At 40.4% G+C, this 17,122-nt stretch overlaps 1 non-coding gene across 1 annotated transcript; it reads right to left on the bottom strand.

Annotated features, from left to right (window-relative positions):
* Positions 1–12,222: 12,222 nt before the first annotated feature.
* On the bottom strand, positions 12,223–12,329 carry LOC131910128 (U6 spliceosomal RNA). The gene has a single exon (XR_009378994.1). It is a non-coding gene; the product is annotated as a U6 spliceosomal RNA (small nuclear RNA).
* Positions 12,330–17,122: the final 4,793 nt, after the last annotated feature.

Below are 17,122 nucleotides of genomic sequence, written 5' to 3'. Positions count from 1 at the left end.
GGCGTGTACCACACTGCCCAACCCTCTGCTTGATTTTTAAAACGAGTTTCTATTATTATGTTTTTTTTTATTGTTGTGGTTGAATTGCAGAAATTTCATTCCTACTTTGGAAATGAATCAGTTTGCAAATATTGTATATCATTTTTATAGGTTGTCTCTTTTTCTGTTCTTTATGTCTTTCTCTGTCCTTCTTTATGGAAGTGGTACCATGAACATAAAGAAACTGATAGTGTCTCCTTATCAACATATCTCAACATAGAAATGAACGGAAAATGATATTGTTTTGCAGCTCAGGATGATTGGGCATCGACACGCTGACACAGGAAAGGGAAGCAGCAGGCAGAACTCTTCCTGGTGAAGAGCACAGCAGACTGTCCAGCTGTGCCGACGGAAAAAAAACCGAACTTGAGTGTAGTTAAGCTCAAAAATTCAAAGTAGTGTAATTTACAGAAAGCACAGAGGACTGTTTGTTTAAAGAAATTTATCAGCAAAATCTAGTTAATGGGAAACTTTAGAGACAATCTTATTAATTTTTTTCTTAAGAGTTACATTTATTTGTGGTTGTATGTATGTGTATATGTACGTGTGGGCATGCACACACCTCAGCACATATGTCAAGGTCAGAGGACAGCTTACAGGAGTCTGTACTCTCCTTCCATGCTGTGGGTGCTGGGGGCGGAACTCAGGCAGGAGCCACCTTTACCGGCTGAGCCATGTCACTTACTACAGTCCAATTGCTTGACCAAAAAGATTGCAAAGAATAACAGAAAAGGGAGGATCTCTGAATAAAAGGATAAAGTACTGGGGCTGGAGAGACAGCTCGGTGGTTAAGAGCACCGATTGCTCTTCTTGAGAACCTGGGTTTGAATTCCAGCACCCACATGGAGGCTCAGAGCTTCTGTAACTCCAATCCCAGAGGTATGACACCTCTTCTGGTCTCTGCCAGCACCTCATGCATGTGGTGCACAGATCTCCATGCAGAAACACCTCCTACCCCCCCTCCCCCACCGCCAACACACACACATTACAAAACAAAAAAGATGTGATGCACAGACCTACAGGCAGGAAACACACACACACACACACACACACACACACACACACACACACATTGCAAAAGAAAAAGATGAAAGACAAAGCCCAGCTTGGTGGTTCAAGCCTGTGATCCCAGTGTGAGAGCACGAGTCAGGAGGATTGCAAGTTCAAAGCCTGCCTGGGCTGTAGAGTGAGATCAAGGCTACCCTGAGAAATTTATTGAGACCACATCTCAAAATTAAAAAAATAAAAATGAAAGTGAGGTGCAGATATATCATAGTGGTAGAATTAAACCAACTGACTGCAGTATGTGAACTAATTTTGGGAACTTGCATAATATTGTTGAGACTGGTGGAAATTTGCACACTGAATACTTCATGGCAAGACATTACTATTTTTATATAAATGTAATGATATTTTAGTTAGATTTTTAAAAAAGATTTATTTATTGTTATTATGTATACAGTGTTCTGCCTGCATGTATGCCTTCATACCAGTGGAAGGCACCAGATCTCATTATAGATGGTTGTGAGCCACCAAATGGTTGCTGGGAATTGAACTTAGGACCTCTGGAAGAGTGGTCAGTGCTCTTAACCTCTGAGCCACTTCTCCAGCCCCTTTAGTTAGATTTTTAAAGGAGTTCTTCTTCTTCTTCTTCTTCTTCTTCTTCTTCTTCTTCTTCTTCTTCTTCTTCTTCTTCTTCTTTTTCTTCTTCTTCTTCTTCTTCTTCTTCTTCTTCTTCTTCTTCTTCTTCTTCTTCTTCTTCTTCTTCTTTTTTAAAAGATTTATTTACTTATTATGTATACAGTGCTGTGTCTGCAGGCCAGAAGAGGGCATCAGTGGTTGCTGGGAATTGAACTCAGAACCTCTGGAAGAACAGCCAGTGCGCTTAACCTCTGAGCCATCTCTCCAGCCCTAAAGGAGCTCTTCATAGAAAGCAAGAGACAAGGTCATACTGTGTAGCCCAGGCTAGCCTCATACTTGCAACCCTCCTGCCTCATGGAGTACTAGTGTTTACATAAGAACTACATCACACTCAGCTTAGATTTCTTGTATGTTAGAGATATTTGCTGAAATTTCTTCAATGAAAAGATGTGATTACTAAGATTTTCTTCAGAGTAATATGGGAGGGTCTTAGTCACTGTTCTATCACTGTGAAGAGACACTATGAACAAGGCAACTTTTATAAAAGAAAGAATCTAATTGGGGGCTTGTTTACAGTTTCAGAGGGTTAGTGCATTATCATCATGGTAGGGAGCATGGTGCTGGAGCAATTGCTGAGAGCTACATCCTGATTGGCAGGCAGAGAGAGAGAGAGAGAGAGAGAGAGAGAGAGAGAGAGAGAGAGAGAGAGAGATAGACACTGGGTCTGGTGTGGGCTTTGGAGGTTTCAAAATTCTTTTGAAATCTCAAAAGCCCATCACCAATGACATACTTCTTCCAGCAAGGCCACACTCCTAATCTTTCTAAACTTTCAAAAAGTGTCACTCCCTGGGGGCCATTTTTATTCAAATCACCATAAGGAGAAAGGATAGATGGGTATAGAGATGGCTGGTATAAATTGGTTTGATAATAACCAAAGCTAGATGATGTGTCCACCTAATGCATTACCTAAATTTCTGAAATTATCCCCAGTAATAAGTGTTTCAAAATCTTAGCAGATACTAAACATGTTTTTATTTGACTTCTCATTAAGCTAAAATGAAAAGGACTAACAACATTTACACTGATGATGTTTGAAGCCATTATAAATCTTGTTCACTACCAATGGTCATTAAAGTCATGTATCACTTTGGAAACTCTTTACAATGTTGAACATATATCTATCCTACTATCCAGACTTTTTGTTGTTGTTGTGCTGTGATATGCAAAAGAGTGAACATGCCAGGCATATATTCAACCATGTGGTTATAACTTCAGTCCTGTCTTTAAACAGATTTTAACAAGAAAGCTTGTAGCCATGCTGCCCCTGATGTCTTGTTTCCAAGAAGAATTTCCCTTATATACTACTGTGGGCTGTCTTTCTGTATGCTGTGAATATGTGTTGCTCCCATTGGCTAGTAAATAAAGTTCTTTTGGCCTATGGCAAGGCAGCTTAGAGGCAGGTGGGAAATCCTAGGTGAGAGACGGGAAGAAGGGGGAGGGAGACACCAGCACTATCAAGAGAAGCAAGATGTGAAAATACCAGTAAGTCACAGCCACGAGGCAACTTATAGATTAATAGAAATGGGTTAAGTTATAAGAGCTAGCTAGCAAGAAGCCTACCATAGGCCATGCAGTTGGTAATTAATAATAAGCCTCTGAATGATTACTTTATAAGCAGCTGTGGGACCTTGGTGCTGGGTGGGACAGGAGAAAACTTCTGACTATGATATACAACTCTACCCATGATGCTCATATCTCCTTGGCAATGCCAGTGCAGGTCCTATTACTTTTATCTTAAAATTTAATTTTTTATAATTATTGTGGGTATGTATAATGCTTGTATGTATGCATGCAGATATGTATGACATGGCTCAAAGGGAGGACAAAGAAAACCTTTTAAAAATCAATCCTCTTCCTCCATTGTGGGTCCTGGGTATTGAACTCAGGTCTTTAGGCTTGTATGGAAAGCATTTTTACCCCCACCCCACCCCTCTTACTTGCCAAGGCTATTAGATTAAAGGCCATCTCAGTAATATTTCCTTTGGATAATTTTCAAGTCCTGTATCATATGTCTACCTCAAATAGGCTGATTGTTTCTCCTCTGTGGTCCTATGACACTCTGGACATACCTTCTATTGCTTCCTCATAATGCTCTGAAATGATCTGAAATGGCTCCATTCTCCCACCAGACAATGAAATTTCTGAGCATAGGATTAAATCTTACTCATTTTGATATCTTGGCTGCAACCAAACAATCAACAAATTCATTTGTATTCTGACTTTTCCATGATTCTCCTCATCAATGAGCTCAGAGGACCAGGCAGGATGATTTATAATGTGTGGTTGAAAGACAAATATGGGAAATAATCCCATTTGAAGGCTGATTTCCATTCCAGTTAATTATCAGAGTCTAAGACGCTCAGACTTGGGAAAACAATTACAGGTAATCTAATTTAACTACCCACCTGACAGTTGGAGACCTTTCGATGTTTCTCTGAGTTGAGAAGCCCAGAACAGAGTACAGTAATGATGATAGGAAAGGGGGTCTCCTTAGTTCTCTGGAGAATCTGTCATTTCTACTTTCTTCTGGTTCAGGATACTATGTGTGGAAATAATGCAACAGAGTTATTTGAATCAGAACACACATGTTTACATACAGATACACATATAACCAGCCACATGCTGTAAGTTTAAATTTGAAAGTTTCTTAAGATAATGAATGGCAAGCAATTACCTAAAATGTTAAGTGCAAGTTGGGGACTGAGACAGTACCCAGAGAGAAAATTATTTGTAATTTGAAGTTAAAACCATCTGTCAAAGAAGGGGCTCAAAGCAAAAGGAAAGAAATCGGTAGACTCCACAGATGAAGGCAGAGGCGGAGAACCCACCCTGCAAGTGGCAGCCAGCTAGAACCAGCAGTCCGGGCACCATTTCGCTGATGAACAGAAAAAGCAGACTATGAACCTTGGGTCAATTGTGGAACCTTGGGTCCACCGCAGTGGCTTTAAGTATCCTGTTGGTCTCAGAGTTTTGGGAGCTCCTGAGGTCAAATGTTCTATTACAAAGTAAAGGATAGCCATACTAAAAAGCAGAAAACTTACTTTGTCCAGAGGCAATCTGATGCATCACTGTAAAGTCATTTTGGTTTTTTCCCCCAAGCTGAGTTCAAACTAGTCGTTCTGGGGGTTTTTTGATCTTAGTGTTAGCCCTGGGCTACATAAAACAAGTTTTAATCACCTGTCCACTGATATCCTTTGACTCTTTCTAGGCAGTCTGGTTATGTGATCAGAAATCTTGGAACTCATGAACACTGTATGCTTCACATACCATTGGCATGTGACACCGCTTCACAAATGGAAGCCTTTGGAGTGCTGGGTCTCCAGGCATGTGCTACCAGGTGTAGCTCTGTAACACATTTTGCAGTGACACAAACACATCACTTTCAAAGGAGTATCTAAAAGTTTGTGTACTTAACTATGCTTGGTTCACAATGGAGCACCTGGGCAAATTGAATAAGAATTCATGCAACAGTGCACTTAATGAAATGACAATAGAGGAAGTTGGTTAAAATAAATAGGAACATTGTGGTAGTTTGAATGTAATTGGCCCCATAAGCTCATAAGGAGTGGCACTCTTAGGAGGTGTGGCTTTGTTGGAGTGGGTGTGGCCTTGTTGGAGGAAGTGTGTCACTGTGGAGGCAGGCTTTGAGGTCTCCTATGCTCAAGCTACTCCCAGTGTCACAGTCGACTTCCTGTTGCCTGCAGATCAACATGTAGCAGCTCCTTCTCCTGCACCACATCTGCCTGCATGCTGCCATGCTCCCTGCCATGATGATAATGGACTAAACCTCTGAAACTGTAAGCTGATACCTCAATTAAATGTTTGTCTTTATAAGAATTATCATCTTCATGATTTCTCTTCACAGCAATAGAAATTCTAACTAAGACATTGTCTTAGAAGAATTTGAACTTGGCAGGGCAGGGACCTAGAGATAGATCAGTGGTTAAGAGCACTTGCTGTTCTTGTAGGTGACTGGAGTTCAATTCCCAGCATCTGTGTCCAGCAGCTTACAACTGCCTGTAATTCTAGCTCCAGGGGTCTGACACCTTCTTCTGGCCTCTGCAGGCACCCATCACATATATCCATGCACATACACAGAGAGAAAAAAGATAAATATTGAAAAATGAATTAGAATGGAAGGGTTCCATTACCACTTGGTGTTGGTTTATTGTTGTACCTGTGGTTTGAACATGACAATTAATAAATGGGACCTCCTGAAACTGAAAAGCTTCTGTAAGGCAAAGGACACTGTCAATAAAACAAAACAGCCACCTGCAGAATGGGAAAAGATCTTTCCCCACCCCACATCTGACAGAGGGCTTATCTCCAAAATATAAAGAACTCAAGAAGGTAGAAATCAAAATACCAAATAATTTATCTTATTGACAATGTTGTTCTCAGTTCTGTGCTACTGGTGTATTCAGGAAGTGGTCTCCTGTGCCAAGGTATTCAAGGCTACTTCACACTTTCTCTTCTGTCAGGTTCAGTGTAACTGGACTTGTGTTGAGGTCTTTGATCCACTTGGACTTGAGTTTTGTGCAGGGTGACAGATATGGATCTATTTGCAATTTTCTACAGGCCACCATCAGTTATGCCAGCACCATTTGTTGAAGGTGCTTTCTTTTTTCCATTGTACAATTTTGGCTTTTTTGTAAAAAAAAAAAAAAAAAAAAAGAAACAAAAAACAAACAAACAAAAAAACCCAGGTGTTCATAGGTGTGTGGATTTGTGTCAGGGTCTTCAATTTGATTCCAATGATCCATGTGTCTGTTTTTATGCCAATATCAAGCTGTTTTTATTACTATAGCTCTATAGTAGAGCTTGAAGTCAGGGATGGTGAAGTCTCTGGAAATTCCTTTATTGTACAGGATTGTTTTAGCTATCCTGGATTTTTTGGAGGAAAGCATTTTTTTCAATCCTCTCTGTCTTTCAGCTCTTACACCACCCCCTTTTGCAGTGTTCCCTGAGCCCAGAAGTGGTTGATATAAATGTCTTATTTAGTGCTGAGCACTAAACCATTATTCGTTCTCAGCACCTTGAGAAGCCATAAGTGTCTGCCTTCATGGGAAGAAGCATCTAGAATTAAGGATGAGAGTGACAGTTGTCAATGGATATAAACATATATATTTTGGAGGTGATTTGATGCAATGTTAATTTAGCTCAACAGCAGAATTAAGTTTCCCTTCAGTCCTGTGACATTCTCTACGATGGATTTTAGTGGGTTTACAGTTCTAAATATGGAATGCTCGCTGTGGAGTAGGTCTCAAATCCAATCAGAGAACAGTTGGTTGTCCCCATAACAACATGCCACTATTGCATATAGGTGCATCTTGTCTGGCAATGACCTACATACTCTTTTAAAAATATTTTTAAAAATTATTTTTAAGTAAGTGTATATGTGTGTGCCTGGTGCCTGTGAACTTGAGTACCGGTTCCTGTGGGGGTCAAAGGTGTCCTACCCTTCTAGAGTTGGAGTTGTAGGGTTGTGAGCCACCCTACAAATATATATGTGGGTATTTAGAATTGAACTTGGGCTCTCTGCAAGAACAGCACACACACTTGAATTCTGAGATTTCTCTCCAGCCCCACCTACACATTCCTAATGCTTCCTTCTGTGACAAAAATAAAGACAAGGACATATATCATTTAACTCACTCAGAGTAGTTTAAATCAGCATTTGTCTGTGCTGGCTAGTTTTATGTCAACTTGACACAAGCTAGAGTCACTAGAGAGGAGGGAGCCTCAATTGAGAAAAACAAACAAACAAACAAACAAAAAAAAACGCCTCCATAAGATTAGGCTGTAGGCAAGCCTGTAGGGCATTTACTTAGTGTTCGATGCAGGAGTGCCCAGTCCATTGTGGGTGGGGCCACTCCTGGTCAGGTGGTCCTGGGTTCTATAAGAAAGCGGGCTGAGCAAGCCATGGGTAACAAGCCAGGAAATAGCACCCCTCCATGGCCTCTGCAACAGCTTCTGCCTCTAGTCTCCTGCCCTGTTTGAGTTTCTGTCCTGGCTTCCTTCAGTGATGGACTACAATGTGGAAGTGTAAGCCAAACAAACCCTTTCTTCCCCAGGTTCCTTCGGTCATAGTGTTTCAGCACAGTGATATGAACCCTAACTAAGACATTATCCAACTGAATTCTATGGCGTTTGGAAGGTTCAAAAGCAGGAGGAGCAAGCAGTTTACACACTGGGCTGTTTCCCCAGCACTCGTTAGGTTTTAAAGCCCTTTCTTCAGGTTTGAATCTGTTCCTTTAAGTCTCTGACCTTTAAGCATTCACTTCACGGTCTCACCTTTCCTTGATTTCTTTTGCTTCCCCGTGCTCCTGTTGCTCTCTCATTGGGTAGCATTGGGGCTGTTCTTTCTTTTGGTGCTGGGGACCAAAGCTGGGGTCCCATGCACACTAAGCGTATGTTCTACCATGAGGACCCACCTCCTACTATTGGGGAAATCTTTTGAAAGCCCAAGGCCTGTGTCCAACCCACAATGATTCTAATGGTCCGGAATATAGCCCGGGTGACTGTGTCTGAGATTGCAGTGTACAATCCAAATAGAAAAACTGCTGTATGTCTTTTCTGCGGTGGACGAAGCTGACTTACAGAGAGCTTGTATGTCCTGCTATGCATGGTGGGTAGAACCAAACCATGTGCTCAGGCCAACCCTAAAATTGGAAGCCTCCTTAGTTTTCAATTTTAGGATAAAACATTTGAGAAGTGTTGTCATTTTGTGTCTAAAATATCACCAAAGAATATTTGTGTCTATGTGAAAATAAGACCATGTTCTTGTTTGCCATTCTGGTAAAGAGAATAATTTTTACTTTTTATAATATTTCATTCTCCCTTTTGGACTTAATGAAAGTGATTTAATTTTGAATGAAGACAAAATGCCATTTCTAAACTGCTGATACCTGATTGAACTGGCCTTCGTGTGTCAAGAATACTTACCAGCAACTCAGGATACCGTGTTCAAAGCAGTTTGCTGCTGTGGCTGTGTAGGGGAGGGAGATCAGTGCTGTACATGATCCAAATATTTCTCTGAATCACCAGAAGTTTGGCTGAGCACTTTTTTTTTTGACAGAGTTTCTCTGTGTAACCACTCTGACTGTCCTGGAATTCGATTTGTAGCCCAGGCTGGCCTCAAACTCACAGAGATCCTCCTGTCTGTGCCTTGAGTGCTGGAATTAAAGGTGTGTGCCACCACTGCCTGGCTTGACTCAGCACTCTTAACCCATGCTGTTCTCCATGAATTCAGGAATTACCGAGTCAACTGATTCATGGAGAGTAGAAGAACACTGTTGTCTATTGCAGTGTGACAGATTATCCCCAATCCAGAAAGCACTTTATGACATCTCATGGTTTTGAGGGGCGAGCTGAGCTTACTTTGCTGAATCCACAGTCTAAGTGAGATCAAGCAAGACTTCTTACAGCCTTCAGATAGAGGCCAGGCTGCTCTGGAGAATGGAATACAGCTTTCTCATGTTTGGGTAGTGTCAGGGTAGAGATGGAAGGCAGGATCCTGTTAAAACTGTTCACCAGGCATGTTACTGAAATGTGGCCTCTCCAGCATGCTGGTCTCAGGAAAAAGAAATTTAGATTTCTTTTTCTTTTTTCTTTTTAAAAATGTGTGGTATAACGTGCCAATTTCTCTTTGTATGTCTTTTATTGTGTGATAAAACATACTTTACATGAATTTTGCCATTTTAGCCACTTTTAGGTATCAGTTCAGTGGCATTAATTACACTGACAGTTATTCAAACATTTATTTCAAAACTCGTTCCTTATCCATAGAGATTCTGTAACCTATCTTAGTTACTTTACTATTGCTGGGAAGAGACACCATGGCCAAAGCACTTTCTAGAAGAAATTATTTAATTGGGGACTGCCTTACAGTTTCAGAAGGTGAGTCTATGACCCTCTGAGAGTATGTATGTGCACCACATGCATACAGGAACCCATGGAGCTCAGAAGAGGCATCAGAGCCCAAGGAATTGGAGTTATAGATGGTTGTGAGCTGATATGTGGGTGCTGGGAATTGGATCTTCGGTGAGAACAGCAAATACTCTTTACTGCTCAGCCATCTCTCCATCTCCCCAGACTAGGCTTTAAGTAGCCTCTTAAAAAGTGTAGATCGGGGGCTGGAGAGATGGCTCAGAGGTTAAGACCACTGGCTTCTCTTCCAGAGGTCATGAGTTCAATTCCCAGCAACCACATGGTGGCTCACAACCATCTATAATGAGATCTGGTGCTCTCTTCTGGAGTGCAGGCATACATGCAGACAGAACACTGTATACATAATAAATAAATACATCTTTAAAAAAGAGTGCAGATTGCCTGAGAGAAGGAGAAAAGCTATGTCAGTGAACAGGGGTAACTGCAGAGTAGATAACAATAAGGGAAATGGTGGCCGCGGTGATGTCTCATGATTTCTTATCCAAAATCATCCATTTAATATATTTAATGCTTCATAAATATCCAAAATTACTTATCGAAATACATAAGCCATTAAAAACACCCTCTCCCCCTGTCTTTCAAGGAACAAAACACACACACACACACAAAACCCAAATGTGTTAAGCCTGTGACACAAGCCAGTAGGCAGCAAAACACTGTGTTAATTTTGGAAGCCTCCCATATGTCATCATAACACACGAGAATGCGAGTTAATGGCTCTCTTGTCACAGCCCGTGTTGGCTGAACACTGATGTCACAGCACCTTTCTGGCTTAATTGTGCACTTCCTTGCTTCCTTTGGTTTCTGTCTGTCAAAACAAAAACATGTTTATGCTGGTGCACATGAGTATAAAAAATAGTTAGTGATGGAACGATTTTATACACTGGAAATACCTTTGTTTTTATTTTAAGGTTTTGCAGTTCTATGAATCACACCAGAGTCTTGCAGACACTAGGCATATTCTCTGCCATTGAGCTACATCAAGAGATCTGAAATATTTAAAAAAATCCAAACAAAGCATACATATATGCTGTTCAAAATTATCAGTGGGATCCTCCACTGCTCTGGATAATAATTTATTTTTCAAGTTAGATTCAGAGAAAAAGGTTTCAATGTGGGCATTCAAGCCATGTACAATGTGTCATTTGTTGAAATGGATGTGAAAAACAGAGGGGACCAGCTTTGAAGAAATTAGTGAAGTTGTACTGAGAACAGTGTAGTGTATCATTTACTCACCACATAGCAGTCTCGGAATGCACTGTGGGCCTGATAGCTCAGCGAAACAGCCTTCGTTTCCTACAGTGCATTTTCCCTTGGATAAAATATCTAAGTAACTGCGCTTTAGCAATCTGAAATTATTTAAGGTATTAAGTTTATGGAATCAGAATCTTTTGAAAAGATGTCTAAATGTTTGATTATCTACAAAGTTTTTATTAGGAAAGGTTGAACAAAATCAATAAAACTTCGCCTCCTTTAAATCAGTGTTAATATTGGCACTCTTGAGAATGCAGACAAACAAAATAGTCATTCGTCCTTATAAATCCTGATAGACAAAGACCAGCTTTCCTCACAGGCACTCTTGTTTCCGTGTTCAACACAACATAATGATATTATTAATTTAACATTTAGAGTGGTAAAAATGTCTACATATATGGAACTTTTAGTTTTGGGCTGTACACGTCAAGATAATAGAACATAACAAGATGACTTGTTATGTTAATGATGGAATAATTTTATATGCTGGAAATATTAAGAATATTAATATTAAGAATAAATGAAATGTAACTGTCCTGCTCTATGATTCAGAAGTTTTCCCGCTCCCTCCCTTCTTCCTCCTTTTCTTCCCTTTTGTTAAAGAATAATAGCAAAAATAATTGTTATCCTTCCTTTCTTTGGAGACAGGGTCTCACTCTGTACTCTGTTCTTGAATTCTCTGCAACCTTCCTCTTGCCTCAGCCTCCAAAGTGCTGCGATTATAGGCCTGAGCCACCAGAGGCCGATAATCTGAGGGGCCCTCTGTAAAAACATAAATTATCATTGTTTATGAGTATAAGGAATTCTGGTTATTGCCAAACTGCACTGGGGGAAAAATCCCATGAAGTTTCCACCCTACAGAAAGAACTGTAGGCAACCGAGGTAAGCTGGGGGCAGGAGAGGGGTCTCCTCCAGGGGAGAGCACACCAACTCGTTGTCCAGTACTGAATGGGCAGCCCTGAAAACATACCTACAAGTAGTACTCTACAGACTGGGTAAGTAATATTTAAGAATATATATGTATGCACATATATGCATGACATTAGTAGTTAGTAAAATGCAGTGAATTTGGAGGAGAGCAGGGAGTATATGGAAGGACTTGGAGGGAGGAAAGGGAAGGGAGAAATGGTGTAATTATTTAGGATCTCAAAAATAAAAAAAATTCTGGTTATTTGGTTCTCAGATAGAAACTTATGGCATTTGCCTCATTTCTATGTTGGATTTCATATATTTACAGTAACTCCAGTGAAATTATTCAGACCTGTCTTTTTTATTTTATTAAATACAGAACGGTTCATGGATTTGCATGTCATCTTTGCACAGGAGCCACGTTAATCTTTTCTGTATCGCTTTAGTGTTAGTATGTGTGCTACTGACGCCAGCCCAGCTCTGCTCTTGGTGGTCTGCTTGACTGCTCTTTTACTAGCTGTTTCTTTCAATACTAAAAAATTGCGAATGAAAAATTTCAATGTCTGGGCATGGTGGCACACACCTTTAATCCCAGTACCATGGAGGCAGAGGCAGGCAAATCTCTTTGAGTTTGAGGCCAGCCTAGTCTACATAGTGAGTTCCAGGCCAGTCAAGGCTACATAATTGCAATACATCTTACCCTATTTATTTTACTTCTGATTTAATATGCTATACTATTACCTAATATTATAACATTAAATTGAATACTTAATAATGCTACATGTATTAATGCAAGTAAAATTTCTCTGTCTAACATGCATATAATGTCTAGTATACATATATATGCTTGTTTTTTCTGTTTCTCTATCTGGCTTGCTGTCAGATAAATCAAGGTGAAATTACATGAGGGGAAAATATTCCTTTGAACTCCTCAATTTTTTAAAATACATATATGTATTACAGTTTCAAAAAGTAAGGGCAAATAATTAGCACTTTATTAGACTAGATGGAGGCAGTAGCATTGTACTATTTTTTACTTCAGTCAAGATGTTTTATTTAGGAAAGTATCTTGCAGGTCCTGAATTATAGTTAAAGTGTCATTGCTTTATTCTGACGGTACTGTTTGACCTTCAGCTACTATTTGTGCCTAAAAAAGATCAATGTAAGAAACACCCCTCTTGCCGGGCGGTGGTGGCGCACACCTTTAATCCCAGCACTTGGGAGGCAGAGGCAGACGGATCTCTGTGAGTTCAAGGCCAGCCTGGGCTACCAAGTGAGTTCCAGGAAAGGTGCAAAGCTACACAGAGAAACCCTGTCTCGAAAAACCAAAAAAAAAAAAAAAAAGAGGGCTGGAGAGATGGCTCAGTGGTTAAGAGCACCGACTGCTCTTCCAGAGGTCCTGAGTTCAATTCCCAGCAACCACATGGTGGCTCACAACCATCCGTAATGAGATCTGGTGCCCTCTTCTGGCCTGCAGGGACACATGCTGGCAGAATACTGTATACATAATAAATAAAAAAAAATAATAAAAAAAAAAAAAAAAAGAAACACCCCTCTTAAAAGAATATTATGACCAAGATTAGAGAATTCTAAACAAGCCCCTTAACATTTGGAAAAGGTAGTAGCACAAGAAAAAATATTACATTGTGTTTTAAGAAACCTAGTAAGAGGTCAGTTTCTTTGTGGTTCCTTTGCAGGAACTGACAGTTCCTCGTTGTGATATGTAGAAATCAGGGGTGTGGCTGCGAGGCATTTCTTTTTCCAGATGTTCTAATAAACCTACATATATTCATATATATTTTAGTCATAGAAAGACATAGAACATGTATGTGTTGATGACTTTAACTTAAACTACCTTGGGGCAAAATGTAGAAGCAGTAATCTGGTGTCTCATGGAATTATGAGAGCAGTGTTAGGGTCCGAAAGAAGTCCCCAAGAAAGACCCAACAGTCATGTGTGCAATTTAGCAAGGGCATTTTGTAGAAGTAACCGTCTTATTCAATAAGAAACACAGAACGAATGCAAAGAAGAAAGCCAAGAGGTCAGAGCAATAGCTAAGAGCTAAAAACCTTACCCTTCCTCTCGCGGTGGTCCTACCTCTCCGAAAGAGAGCTACTTCCTGTGTGTTTGTCTTTATAAAGACTTTCTGTTCTGCCTTCTCATTGGTTGTAAACCCAACCACATGACCACCTTGTCACTGCCTGTCTGTACAGACCTCCAGGTCTTCTATGATTGGTATTGAGATTACAGGCGTGTGTCTCCAATGCTGGCTGTATCCTTGAACACACAGAAATCTACCTAGCTCTGCCTACCAAGTGCTGGGATTAAAGGCATGCACCACCACCGCCCAGCTTCTGTGATGGCTTGCTATTAGCTCTTACCCCCGGACAACTTTATTTATTAACATACAAATCACATTTTAGTACAAATATAATATCACCATATTTCCCTTTTTCTATTTTAATAAAAAGAAAAAAGGAAAAAGGTTATAACTAACATAAGAAAACTATATACAAAAGTACAATAACTATATACCATATATACAAGTAATAAATACCTAAACAATGTCTGGTCCATTTGTATTTGACAAATTCAGAGAAAATAATTCCATTATCTATCCTGTTTTGGTAAGTCAAAATGTACCTAATTCACTTTCTATCCTAACTAATCTTCAACTTCCTCAGAGACCCAAAAAGGAAATAATATTACCTAACAAAAATAAAACAGGAAGTACATGCAAGCAACTTCCAAAAAATTTGTGAGTTGACAGAAACAGCCAGCTGCCTGGACAGTCACCCGAGGTTTCTCCGCAGTGTTGGGGCATCATCTTCAGCCTATAGGCTTAGCATATCTGACAGACTCATTTGTGAAGTAGGATGTACACAAGGTCAACAGTTCAACCTCACATTGAGTGAGAGCAGTCCATGTACCAGAAACACCTGAATTCCACTAGTGTCCTGTCATGATTCAGGATTTTAAATTCTGGAAATTGTTGATTTTTTTTTTTTTTTTAAATTCAGCTGTCCATTCTTCTTGGCTATGTTTGTGTGTGGCTTCATCTCAGCATCCTGTTCTTCTCCATATCCTTCTACTAAATGCCAGTCTACTATTGAGAAGTGTGAGTTTAGTTACTCTTCAAGAATAACTGTTTCAGCTGTCATTCCACTGCACATCAGAAGCCATTGGCCCACTGCCTGTTCAGCTGCCTTCGAAGAAAAGGGTACTGTACCTTTTCCGGATTGCGAAGGTCACTTCAGGGATGGTGCCATATTGTCCTGGCCTCAGAAGATGCCTTTTGATAAAGCCATAACCACACTTGTTTTGGCAAGAATCGAGGACAAAATGTAGAAGCAGTAATCTGGTGTCTCATTGGAATTATAAGAGTAGTGTTAGGGTCCGAGAGAAGGCCCCAAGAAAGACTCAAAAGTCACGTATGCAATTTAGCAAGGGCATTTACTGTTTCCTGTTGTTGGGGTAGCCAATAGCGACCGAAAGGGAGTTGCAAGCTCCCTTTAAGCAGAGTTAGAGGAATTCCAGGGAGGAGGGATTAATCTGGTGCTGATTGGTGGAGGAAAGATTAGTCTGGGAACTGATTGGTTGGAGGCTGTAGTGGTTAGGGGCTTGTTGACTGGGAGAGTAGAAAAAGCTATCTTTAGCTAGCAGAATGGGGGGGGGGACAGGGGGACGGGAAGGGTCACAACGGGACATCGGCTGGGGGGCGGGCATCTACTGAGCCAGCCGAATGGGGTTCCGGGGTACCTGCTGAGCCAGCAGAAGGCTGTGGGGCACCTGCTGATTGGTTGCCCCTGAGTTGTGATCTTCCCTAGAACTGCTTGCTCAGCTCCAGCCTGGTCCCTGGCAGGGATATTAGAAAACTGTCACAGCTCTGGTCTGGCTCCCCAGCCCTCTCAAACAACAGGTTTTGTCTTAGTTTTTGTTGTTGTTGATTTTTCGAGACGAGTTTCTCCATGTAACAGTCCTGGCTGTCCTGGAACTTGCTTTGTAGACCAGCCTGGCATCGAACTCACAGAGATCTGACTGCCTCTGCCTCCCAAGTGCTGGGATTAAAGGCGTGCGTCACCACGTATTTTTTTTTTTTTTTTTTTTTTTAAATTTAGGATGGAACCCTAGGCCTTGTATCTGACAGGCGACCACTCTACCACCGAGCTACAGCCCCTGAGAACAAAAGGTTTTAAGAGTCGAATTTTCATATTAAAAGTTGAGATTTGGAAACTGGTGTCAGCTCATCAATTGTTTTGAATTGGTTGCCAGGCAGCCTGAGCTATGGCAAATTCTGTAATTCTCATTTAATTCTATGTCTTAATTTACTAGTGACTTCTAATAAAAATATTACAGACACTAATGACATGAACTTGCAAGATGACTTATCTTCTGAGAGTCTTGTTTGTTTCTGAATGAGTAGTTAACTATGCATCTTCACACTCCCACGTTTTTATTGAGTGCTTAGAGGGTGCAAAACATGTTGCCTGAGTTATCTTCGCTCAATCCACATAAAACCGTTATAACGTAAGCATTATTATTTCTGTATTATACCAACAAGGAAACAGACTGAAAGAAGTGAAACCTTCCCAAGGAGCTGTTTATAAAACTGAGGATTGGGATTAAGGCAGGTCTGGCAGGCTCTAAACTATAGCTCTTTGAAGTATACCACTGTCTAGACAGTGAACTCATGATAAAGAATTTCCGAAAAACTAGAGGAAAGGATTTTGAGTGTTTTTACCATAAGAAATGATTGTTTAGGGGCTGGAGAGATGGCTCAGAGGTTAAGAGCACTGGCTGCTCTTCCAGAGGACCCGAGTTCAATTCCCAGCACCCACATGGCAGCTCATAATTGTCTGTAACTCCAGTCCCGTGGCAAAACACCAATGCACATAAAAAAATTAAAAAAAGAAATGATTATTTGAGGAGATAGATATATTCCCTTGGATTTATAAATTACATACCATAGACAAGTATTGAATCATCATATGACATTCCATAGATATTTGTAGTTTCTATGATTTTTATGTATCAGTTAAAAATAAAATAAAATTAAAGAATAAAAAAAAATTGAAGTTTTTTTTGAAGTTGAAGTTCTCAAGGCTGTGTGGTAGTTCTTAGGTATAGATTTTTTAAGTGGAAATGGAACACAGACACCTTATTGTCATGTCTTCTGGCCCAGAGCATTGCTCTGGCTTCCTGTGAAGTTGTTACAGTATGGGTTTGTGGGTGTGTTATGTGGCCATGAGTTGTTCATTAGCAACTCAAG

The sequence above is a fragment of the Peromyscus eremicus genome, chromosome 4 (genome assembly GCF_949786415.1).
Source record: "Peromyscus eremicus chromosome 4, PerEre_H2_v1, whole genome shotgun sequence".
In the NCBI taxonomy this organism is placed as follows: Eukaryota; Metazoa; Chordata; class Mammalia; order Rodentia; family Cricetidae; genus Peromyscus; species Peromyscus eremicus.
This window is presented reverse-complemented; position numbering and strand designations above follow the sequence as displayed.